Source organism: Pinus tabuliformis, chromosome 6, assembly GCF_031772625.1.
Source record: "Pinus tabuliformis cultivar Carrire ecotype Pingquan chromosome 6, CPIR1, whole genome shotgun sequence".
Lineage (NCBI taxonomy): Eukaryota > Viridiplantae > Streptophyta > Pinopsida > Pinales > Pinaceae > Pinus > Pinus tabuliformis.
The window spans coordinates 2,046,018,873-2,046,029,937 of NC_142292.1; the positions used below are offsets into that span (position 1 = coordinate 2,046,018,873).

Genomic DNA, 11,065 nt, shown 5'->3' on the forward strand with positions numbered 1-11,065 from the left:
CATGTTAACCAGTTTTGTGTATCTAAATGATTTGAAAATTTAATCTTTCTATATGATTTGAAAATTTAATCGTTCTAGCCATCCAAACATGTCTCAACAGAATCTATTAAAAAAAAGCTATATACTATTAGCTTTTTTCAGACTAAACCATAACTTTCAGACATTACACTCTGATTTGCAACTTTTTGTTTTGCAAAAGGAAATCCTGATGTAATAATCAGGGGAAGATAAATCATCAATACAGAGAAAGAGCTTGGCTAATGATGGTGACCATAAGAGAGGGCACAACTTTGGATTTAGCCAGAATCTACACATATTCAGGGCTTATTCAAATTAATATTTTTATAAATTTCCCAGAATCTACATATTCAGGGCTTATTCAGATTAATCTTTTTATAAATTGAAAAATTCATGTCTCAAACCGCTCTCCGCTCTCAGACATTCATGTCTTGCTCGTATTAAACCACAAGACTAGTGGATTAAAACCTCCCCGTCTAATGGTTAGAACACATCCTCCGGGCTTTATTCAAACAAATCTGTGACTGCAAATAAGTAAAAGCATTGCAGAAATGGAAGTATACGATATAATCATTTGTCGGAGCACATAAGCTTCTTCACCAGAATTTCGAAATTGATACGCCCGTTGGAGTCGCAGTCACTTTCTTGATCGATCCACCGATCGAACTCGTCGCCGCTCAACTTCTCGCCGACGGTGGTGAGCAGGTGGCGAAGCTCTCCCACGTAGATATTTCCCGTCTGATTCCTATCAAGAAACCGGAACGCCTTCAGCAGATTCTCCTCCGTTTTCTTCTTCCCGTTCCCGTTGACATTACGCGATTCCGCCATCTGCAAGAAAGTCTGAAGGTCCACGCCCTTGTCCGCCGACTTCACCATCTCCTGCACTTCTTCCTCCGATACATTCTCGCCCGCCGATCTCATTGCAACGCCCACCTCTTTTACACTGATAACTCCGTCGCCGTCTCTGTCGATGAAACAGAAGGCTTCACTGAACAAGGAAGCCTGTTCTGCACTTAATTGTACCATGGTAATTCACTCACTGGATTCAATACGCGTGCTTTGCTCTGTCTCAAAAAACCTGTTTGGCAGGAATATATAAATCACAGAAACTCGCAGGCAAAAGTAAAGTGGACTGGAATAGAATAAAGTTATTTGCTAGTATCTATGTATTCCATTTTTTCTTGGTATTTTTGTTTAAGCGGTGTATTTTTTTGGATGATCATGTGGACCAACTGTAAACCTAGAAAATGGTACTAACCCCAACATTGTATCAAAGCTTTTCCTAGCCATGACTAGTCCTGTTCAGTCCCCACCCTGTTAAAGAAAGTTAAAGTACACAAGCTGGAAGATTCTCCCTTTCGGCTGGCCGACCCATTGTGCACGTTCTTTTCAATTCTCTATCCACCATATTCAGAACTACTGTTTCAGTCATAAATTATATTATTATACGTCCTGGCTTACTGATATTGGACGCCATTTCTCCATTGGAAATATCAAAAGAGAAAAGGCGATCAGAACAGGTTTCTTTGAGAATATTTGAATAGAGTTCTGATAAGAAGTCATTCCTTTACTACTATACTACACTGAATATTTTCATTTTCATTTTCTTTCCATATGTGGCAGTCATCACGAAAGGAATGGTAGAATTTTCTTGAAAGGAGGAGAATACGATCCCTGGAATGATGATGTTGGATGAATATGTTTCAACCAAAACAAAGGAATACAATAAATTAATTTTGTAAATAGGTGGGATGAACATGCCTCAACCAAAAGAAAGGAATACAATCCTTTTTTAAGAATAAAGATGTGAGATAAGGTATTAACCATAAACCTAGATTTAAACGAAAACCAACACGCTACCAAACTAAAGGGCAAGCAACACCTTGTCAAACTAGAGTTTGCTCACCTAAAATTGTTGGAAAAACCTAATTTTGAAGGAAAAACAACGCTGTTCTAGGTTAATGTTTCGCTTGGTGGAGAAGCAGCACCTTGTTTCCTAGCTTAAAAAGAAAATTTTCTAAACAGGTTAGACGAAAAAGTGTTACCAAATTTGTTCCCATAATTAAGGTAAATTTGATGGGGTTATTAATTGTTTAGAGTTAAATTTGATGGGGTTATTAATTGTTTAGAGTTTGAGACTTAGGTAATCCATGATTTTGCTTATGATATTTTCATATATATATATATATTCAAAAGATTCAAATTACATTTTGTAGATGTATATGTGTGCATTGCTTGTATATACCTAGGTTTGAGACCCATATCTGATAATTGTTATGATATAATTACATCATAAACATATATGTTTTACCCAATGAAACAAAATTGATAATTTCCTTTGACTTTAGCCAAAAAACCAACACCCTAAGTTGACAAAATGAGTGTTGTCGAACACCCTAAGTTGAGAAAATTTGAGTGTTGTCCAAGAAAAAACAAGTTCTGACGTGTTTCGGTTGATTGACTTCAACCATAAGATAATATCATCATCAAAAAACACTAGCAAAAAAGGTGCCTATTCTGCTCCTAGTGAGCGATGACATAAGGATTGCGATTGTTCAACAAAAGCAAAACGACAAACGAAAACAACGACCTTTGTATATACATAAGTAGTTTTTGGATGTACCAAAAAACAAAACTGATACAAAGATGGTTGGCCTGTTCTATAAACCGTTGATGGTAGAATTATATGTGGAATCTTCATGTTGCTCTCAGATATGCCAAAGGTCTTGGTCCATATTTAATCTTGATTTGGAAAGTTGATAAGCCTCAACATTCCACTCCTTGTAAATATGGAAACATACAAAGAAAGTGAATGGGTCTTTGGGTTGCCATAAATCTTCTAAGATTGAGCTTAAATGGAGGTTCCTGCAAACTTGTGCTCTGTTTAACCAGTTAACCACTAGCATAGAGTCACCATAAATTTGAAGCTGAGTGCAACAATTTTCCTTCGCAAAGAACAAAAGATTTTTACACGCGAATAGTTTAGATTTTTTATTGGTTCCTCGACCATACCCCATTTTGGCATGAAAGGAATGGGCAAGCAACAAATAGAGGATGTAACTCCCGCCACTCTTGTTGGATGAGTCACTATAAGCGCCACTGAAATAAGCCCATGGCTTGAAAGGATCCGAGAATTCGTCCATTATTAATCTGTGAGGTAGAATGCCTTTTTATTGGGAAAAATGGGCCAAATTTGCTAGAGCTTCAACAATTATTCGCTTCGGCACTGACAATTTGTCCTACAAGATAATTTTACTATGGGCTAGCTAGACTCCCTAAAGGATGATGAGCGGAAGGGCTCTGTACGAACCTGTTGAAGGGTCAGAGTGCCAATCTTTCCAAAAAAATTCTAGATCTTCCCCTTCCAATCTATGGCTCGACCTTGTCACTTTTTTACACACATCCCAAACTGTTGGCTTGAGGGGGCTTGGACCTAGGTTTAGAGTTAGCTATGCTAACAAACAAAACCTTACACTACTGACCCTTTCGGCAACAGTTCGCTTAACGCAGACTGCAGTCTCACCCGATGGAGTGTTGGGGGATGCTAGAACTAGGTTTTTGCATCCAAAAGGCTATGTGATGTAGCAGCAAGGCGTGCTTTAAATTAGGGCCCAATACAACCTTCACGAACCCTTATCTTTAGAAGCACAAAATTAAAGCTATTTCTACTTAACTAGATCTATGAACTTTGCCTAAGTGCTCTAACATGCATAAGTTAATATACCAAAGTATATCTGAACCTTTGCGATGCAATTAAAACAATATGACAGAGAACTAAATCATAACTGAGCATAAAAACACAAAAACATATAAATAGACAGAAAACGCGGATATTTGCTTCAAATATGCCTTATTATTTTAGATCTTCAATATATACACTTCTTCTGACCATGTGCACATAGCTGCAGGGGCCCGCGCACTCAGCTGTAGACATACCAAGGTCTTCATGCACTTAGCCACATGAGCCTTCCCCTTCGCTAGAATAGAGATTTACAAACTCAAAATATTAGTTATCAACTATTCATAAGCTTAGATTTTTCTGAACTCCCTAATGGATCCTACATGACTTCCTTTTATATCTTTTACATTACATTACCATGGTCCACGAACCATGGGTGAAGTTCGTTGTATAATCAAAATAACCCATCCCTTTACAGAATAACAGGATTTGACCTTCCTAAAAAGCCCCTTTGACTCCTAATGTTCTGCGTACTCTACTCCTCATATTGTGGAGACTTTAAAATATTGCAAAATTTGACTCAAAACTTAGGCAAAACTTAGACCTAGGGGTCCCCATCCCAAAAAGTCCCTAACACAAAGATGTGACTCGTCCTGAGTCACTCTGCTGGCACGTCCTCGACGCACGCTTTGAGGCCGGTGAACTTTGCCTTCAATGCTTAAAGCTCTGTTGTGTACTGCACTACGGCTTGTCGAACCTCCTCGACCAAGTTCTCCATGGTTGGCCCCTCTACTGCTAACCCAGTGGTCCTTTATGTTTGCTGCATTCCTTTTAGTTTACTCTCGATAGACTGAGAGAGTTGACTAGCTTCGTTTGCCCAAGGCCGCATTCTTATTGAAATTATTGAGGCTTTTCGTTGCGGCTCGTTGATCTAATTATGAATGGCCTTCCCTTCCTGGAGTCTGGTGAACCATTGCATAGGTGCTAAGGTCTGCGCTATGGCTTCGATTTCATCAAATTGCAGTTGTTTATCTCGTATTTCCGCCTCAATCTTTTGCACATGTGAGTCCTCCTACAGCAAGGCCCACATCTCCATGGTGTTTTCAAAAATCTAGTTGCATTCCTTAACTGCATCTTCTATGACTTCCATATCTACCTTAATAGCAGCCTTGTGTTTCTCTCGAAATTCTGGAGGTGTTGTTGGCTATAGCTTCATCTGCAGTTCTACAACCTACATCTTCACCTCAAATTTGACTCATTTAACCTCCACTTTGGAATCCTTCACTGTGGTTTCCAACTTGTGGAGCTTCACTTCGGAAGCTATTTTAGTTTGTATGAGGAGCTCTGGTAGCTCAATGGAAGTCTGACTGATGGCGTTCTCTATCTCCTTTTTGCACACAATGTCTGTGTCCCTATCCTGCATTGCTTTGGCAACTTCTTCATCTAACTTCTCATTGTGGCTCTTGATGTCCTTAATCATGAAGAGTGACCGCTCTTCTCGGATTCTCAACTAGGTTGATACTCCTTGGTGGAGTTCATGTAACGCTTGGATGGGAAATGCCGCTAAGTTCATCTATAATTTCCTTCCATATGGCATTGCTGCCTGATCCACCGTGGTAGGAAAGCATAATGACCATTCTGGAATAGGCATCGTGAACACCAACATTGAAGGTAATGCTGCTGTTGCACTCGTCATTGCCAAGTTTGCTTGATTTTCGCTTGCCTGAACCATGCTTGCTTGAATCACGCTCGCTTGCACTTGTAGCTCTTTGAGGCCCTATTGGACCCGCGTCAGTACTGACTTGTATTGATCCTCTATGTGACCCCACATATCCTCAGTGATAGAGCGTATAGTGCCACCATTCTCATCGATATCCCCCTAAGTTTGGACCATCGACTCAATGTTGGAAGTCTTGTTAGACGTCTGCTTCTTGCGTGTACCTCCCGCGGTGGATTTGTTCCTCTTATTTAGTATGAAAGGAGACTCAATGTCTTTTGTCTCCTTCAAAGGGTCTGCTCCACCCTGCTCTGGTTCCTCTGTGTCTGACTCTTCTTCGTCTACGCGCTCTAACTCCTGTTATATAGGAAATTGGCCTCCTCATCAGCTCAGAGGAGAAAGACAGTTTGATTGAAGGATTGACCAAGTTCACAGTCCTATTTTCTAGGGTAACGTTCCCCAGGAAATAACAGGATGAGTTATAATGCTCCCCATGCATGAACCAAGGGTGTTAGTCCCTAGGGTAACTCTCTGTGTTTCCTTAGGGGTAGCGTTAGTCAACTTTTGTGAGGTTCTGGAGGTCAAAGGAGTGGGTTGACTGAATAATATCCCACTTTTTACTCATATGTCAACCTGAAAAGTAGGAAACATCCACCTTCAACTTGTTTGAGCATATTTTTATTTCTAATGGAGTCTAATAGAAAGGGAAAGAGAAATAAAGCAAGGAAACATCCTAGATTTTTCCAAAGGGAACTCATGAGAGAGTTGGCAAGGATTAGCCTCTCATTCTATATATTGGAGGCTTGGGGCATTGTGAAAGAGGTTGAAAGGTTGAAGGATTGCCAACTTATTGTCGAAACTTTGTATGAGACATATTGGTTTACCAAGAGGTTAAGAAGAGAGAGAGAGAGAGAGAGAGGAGTTGGAGGATTAAGGGAAGCTTGATTCACCAGATGGTTGTAATCATCCTTTCCTATTATTAATATAGACCTGTAGTTGTGTTGTCTACTCTATGGTGTTTATGTTGTGATTCAGTTACATGTTGATGCAATGCCATGGTTTATGAGTAGATTAGATGCATGTTAGTTGATATCCTTATGTATTATTGTTTTGATTATCAAGGTTATATGTTGTATTATTACTTCTTATCTTGTCTATATTCAGGTGTTGATCTAGGAGCTAGCAGAGAGGCCTTCCACTCTACTACATTGGTTCTCCAGCAAAAATGCATCAAGGTTTGAGGTAATCTCTTCCCTCCTGCTTTGAATATCATTTCATTAATATGGATGTGTACATGTTTCTTTGTGCCAGCTGTAGCTAATCTGATCTGTCTGCGAAGGGTCCCAGGAAGATCCTTGAGGGTATTCTAACCACATCCACCCGTGCATTAATCCCTATAGAATAATTGACGTCTCCATTGGGGACTATACTTAGTTCCTTGTTTTCTCCTACCAAGTTCCTAAATCTCTTTTGCTTCCAAGCCCTCCTGTACTTCTTGGTTCCCTTTTTGACCATTCAGGACCCTTTACCACCCTCCTCACTGTGCTCATCTTTTGCTGATCCCAAAAGACTTCCTTTTGAGCTTCTTCCCCCCCCCCCAATGCACCCTAGCAGTGCAACTAGAGAGTTATAACGCTTTGCTGGCTTGCAGACAAAGCATTAGTGCAGTCACTAACTCTTTGTGCCCTCTTCTGAAGTGCATTAGCTGGTCAAATCTTGATAAACAACCAGTTCTGTGAAATCCTAGGTTAGGGAAGCTGCCTATAGTCTGATCAAGGATCTGTAGTTGTGCATTTTTGTTTGTTTTCCTGTTTCTTGAGCATTTTTTCTTTTTAGGAAAATAACTTAACTACTTATGTTTTTTAGAAAAAATAAAATAAAAAATTGTTAAGGTTTTTCTGCTTAACTGGTTAGATTCTACATCTATTCGGTTTAGTTGTTAGAGAGAATTGCATGTCTGCAAGTTGTGCTTGTGTTTTACTGCACTGGATACATGGTATCGATTGATGTATAAATGATTCTCTCCTTGTAGAAATAACTCATTCATCAAACTGAAATTGAAAGCATTTTTTGCATGGTTTGTGTCAGAGTCCCACAAAACTCCATACATCAATAACCCTTCCAAAGACATTAAAAAAGTACATTTAAAATCTGTCTCGTAATAAAATCAATCAACAATGCTTTTTTGACTATAAACACATATTAGTCTAGCCTAGGATCTTGGGTTAGGCAGTTGTGAGTTAACTCCCTAAGATCATAAAATCGAGATTAGTGTTGTTAAAGAGGGAAGATCCTGTTGCACTCATACTATCCGGGACCAGTCCAGTCAAAGCGGAGCTAAATGCGAGACAAATTTGGAATGTGAAAGAAGGTAGCCCGCCTTTGATTGCATCTCCTTTGGGTATTCTGTGTATCGGGTATCCCTTCGAGGGTATCGAAGTTGAGTTGGGGACTCAGGTATCCTGCCCACACAGTGTACTCTCTGTGACCATGTCACCCCTGGTAGTGTCTGTGATTTGATGTAACCGTAATGGCCATACTTTTTAGGGACAAACACAAGGTAACTGGCGCGGGCTTCCCTGGTACCTAAATAGATGAACCTACTCTGTCTTCGATTTTTGGGAGGGTGATCATCTTCACGAGAGTACTTGGCCCCTTAATCTGAGGTTCAGGAAAAGATCAAGAGTAATCGTAACTGTACATTTGGCTAGCTCTCTCTTTTATCCATTGTGATATTGGGATTCATCTCCAGCAAATAGTGGTTATCAGACAGAGTCATATCCCCTGCTTGCTAATTTAATTTTTAGAGTATTTTTTATTTTTTAGGTTCCAGTTTGTTATCACTAAGACTATAATCAATATCACTATAATTTTTTTCATAAAATATATTGGTTATCGTGGCTACATACGATCCTTGTCATCAATCTAGGCGACAACAAGGTCTTCCTCTGCTGATTATGGAGGTTCTGCTGAGCCTTGGTGAATCAAATTACCCATCTTCAGGTAATCAGTCTCCATTATCTAACACCGAATCAGTCAATACATCCCAAGACTCAATACTGCCAGAAGATTTTTTCACTGAAGGTTTTGTACCTCCTTATAATCCTCTTATCACTGATCCTTTAGGACTGCTATTGATTCAAGTTGCATTGATACCTACCATGTCTTCCACTATACCTACATCCACCATTCTGTCTGTGAATAACGGGCCGTGCACTTTTTTGGACAATTTTGGTCCACCCTCACTTCCCCAACCGACAGCCAGTACTACATCGCTGATCGTAAACCCCACTATACAAATTGTTCCAAGTCCGAGCAACTTAGTTACACCCAACATAAGTAGAACCCAATACATACCGATTTTTTCTCCTTTTGTGTTTTCTCTTGGACCTTTGGCTAACGCTTCAAATAGCGTTGTTAGCATGGGTCCCTTCAATAATCCCTTTGGTTGGAATACTTTGTTTAGTTCAAATCCCCAGGTTCAAATGCCAGGGGGCACTGCTCCCAACATGCACATACCATTAGGAGGAATTATAGTTCCCCCTCTGTCTATAATACAAGCTGGACAATCATTGATTGACATCAATCCTCGATATGTGAGTCAAGTGCTGACGACCAACTATGTGGCTAGTGGGAGTCCACAACCCGATCTCGATCAATCCATTTGGGAACCCCATTATCAACCTCAAATGAGTTAAGGGGGAAATTATTTTCCTAGGGGAAATCAAGCTTATATCCCCTAGCCTAACAACCCATATGGATAACCACAATATATGACTGTTCCTGAAGGAAAATATTATTCAACAAATCCTATGTATAATTATAGGAACAATATGATGGAAGGACCACAAGGACCCTCAAGTCATTCGTCATCACCCTGGTCAGAATCATGGGTACCAAATACTTTTCCTTTTCTGGCAATGCTCCACATCCCGAAGTTTGAAGGAAAACAAGGGGATGATCCAGGTACACATGTCACCACTTATCATCTATGGTGCATATCAAACTCCATGGTGGATGACAGTATCTGGATCTGACAATTCCCCCGCACCCTTACTAGAAATGCCGCCAAGTGGTACATTGAGTTACCACATGCGTCAGTTAATACCTTTGGCGCCTTGGCAATGGAATTTTGAAAGCACTTTCAGTTGCCCATCTGCTATGAAACCAGAATGAAACTCCTTACTACTTTATGCCAAGACACCTCCATCCACATCTTCGATCACATTCATGAATGGAGACGTAGGCAGAGGCTAGTCAAATCTCCCATTCTGGATTATCTATTAGCAGATTGGTTCTGTAAGCTTCTTCTTTCTCAAATCACTAAGGATTTTGCCTTAGGTGGTGTGGTCACTGAAGACCAATCCATTTTTCATGCCCATCACTTAGATTTGATTTATGCATAGTCTGACACATTATACGACGTAATCCCCAATGCCCATAGAATTTCCAATGCTCTTGCTACTAAGCAACTTGGCACACACACTGATGGTATTATCAGTGCTACCTTTGGGTCTGCTATAAAACAACTTAGTGGACACATTTCCTAGTTTTCTGTTGATCCCACTACCCAATCAGATGCTCTTCCTACCACTGTGATAAACTTTATGCAGTCTACACAAAAATCCAACGGTAAGAATAAGAAGAATAAGAAAAACACTGCTCCTTCTAAGGAGCAGTTGCCCAAGCAATCCAACCCAAAGTAGAAAGCTACTATGCCACTTGATAGTGGAAAGGACAAAATCATTGTGGAAGACCATATGACACATCGGTATCCACGCCTCCAAGAATGCATAAATCTTCTTGCTTAAAAGGACATTGGTTGGACACATGCGATCCTACAAAACCCTTTCCCTTCTAAAAAGCAACAACATCTTATTGCGAACCCGCCTCAACCCTCGTAAGGGGGCAAGGATGGTTCACATAATCCTTCATCTAGTGAAGGACCGTCAACCATTTACACATTTGAATCGGTTGATCTTCAAACGTGAGCCAAAACTTATAGAGCTCTAGTTGCTATCGCTTAGGACGTTGCCTCAAGTTCAAACCCACCGTCGCCCAATGATCTTAATATCGAAAGGTCGGTTTCTAATCTTGTAATTCATGCCGCAAAAGGGACACTTCGTCGCACAATGCATAATACATATGCACATGCTGCCAAAAACTACATCATTATAAAAGATTTGGCATGAGCACTATCAACTATGTCTGCACTCGAAGTATTGAAAAATTGTCTAGCACAAAGGAAAGCTTTGATTTCGGCTATTGGTGTGGTTGACCGTCAGGATTCCATGCTAGAAATATTTGACATGGAGAAATGTAAACCTCCCCTTTCCCACCAGCTTGCATTTCAGGTGCAAAATTTTCCGAAAGGGTGAGGGGTACATAGAGCTATCATTAATGAAGGCGCTTCGACCTGCGTCATGTTTACTTCATGTTGGCTCACCTTGGGTTCTCCAACCCTCTCTCCAACATCGAATTCCCTTAAATATTTCAATGGCCATACATTCATCCCAAAAGGTTACTTTACCGGCTACCCGATCACTTTGAGTGGGAAAAAGGTAATGGTGGACATTGAAGTCATGGATCGAAAACTCAACTATAATCTGATTTTCGGTCGCATTTGGAGTTATGCCATGAATGCCAACATG

General features: G+C 40.2%; 1 pseudogene; it reads right to left on the minus strand.

The window, feature by feature from the left end:
- Nucleotides 1-588: 588 nt before the first annotated feature.
- Nucleotides 589-1,044, minus strand: LOC149267465 (uncharacterized; annotated as a pseudogene).
- Between the last annotated feature and the right edge of the window lie 10,021 nt (nt 1,045-11,065).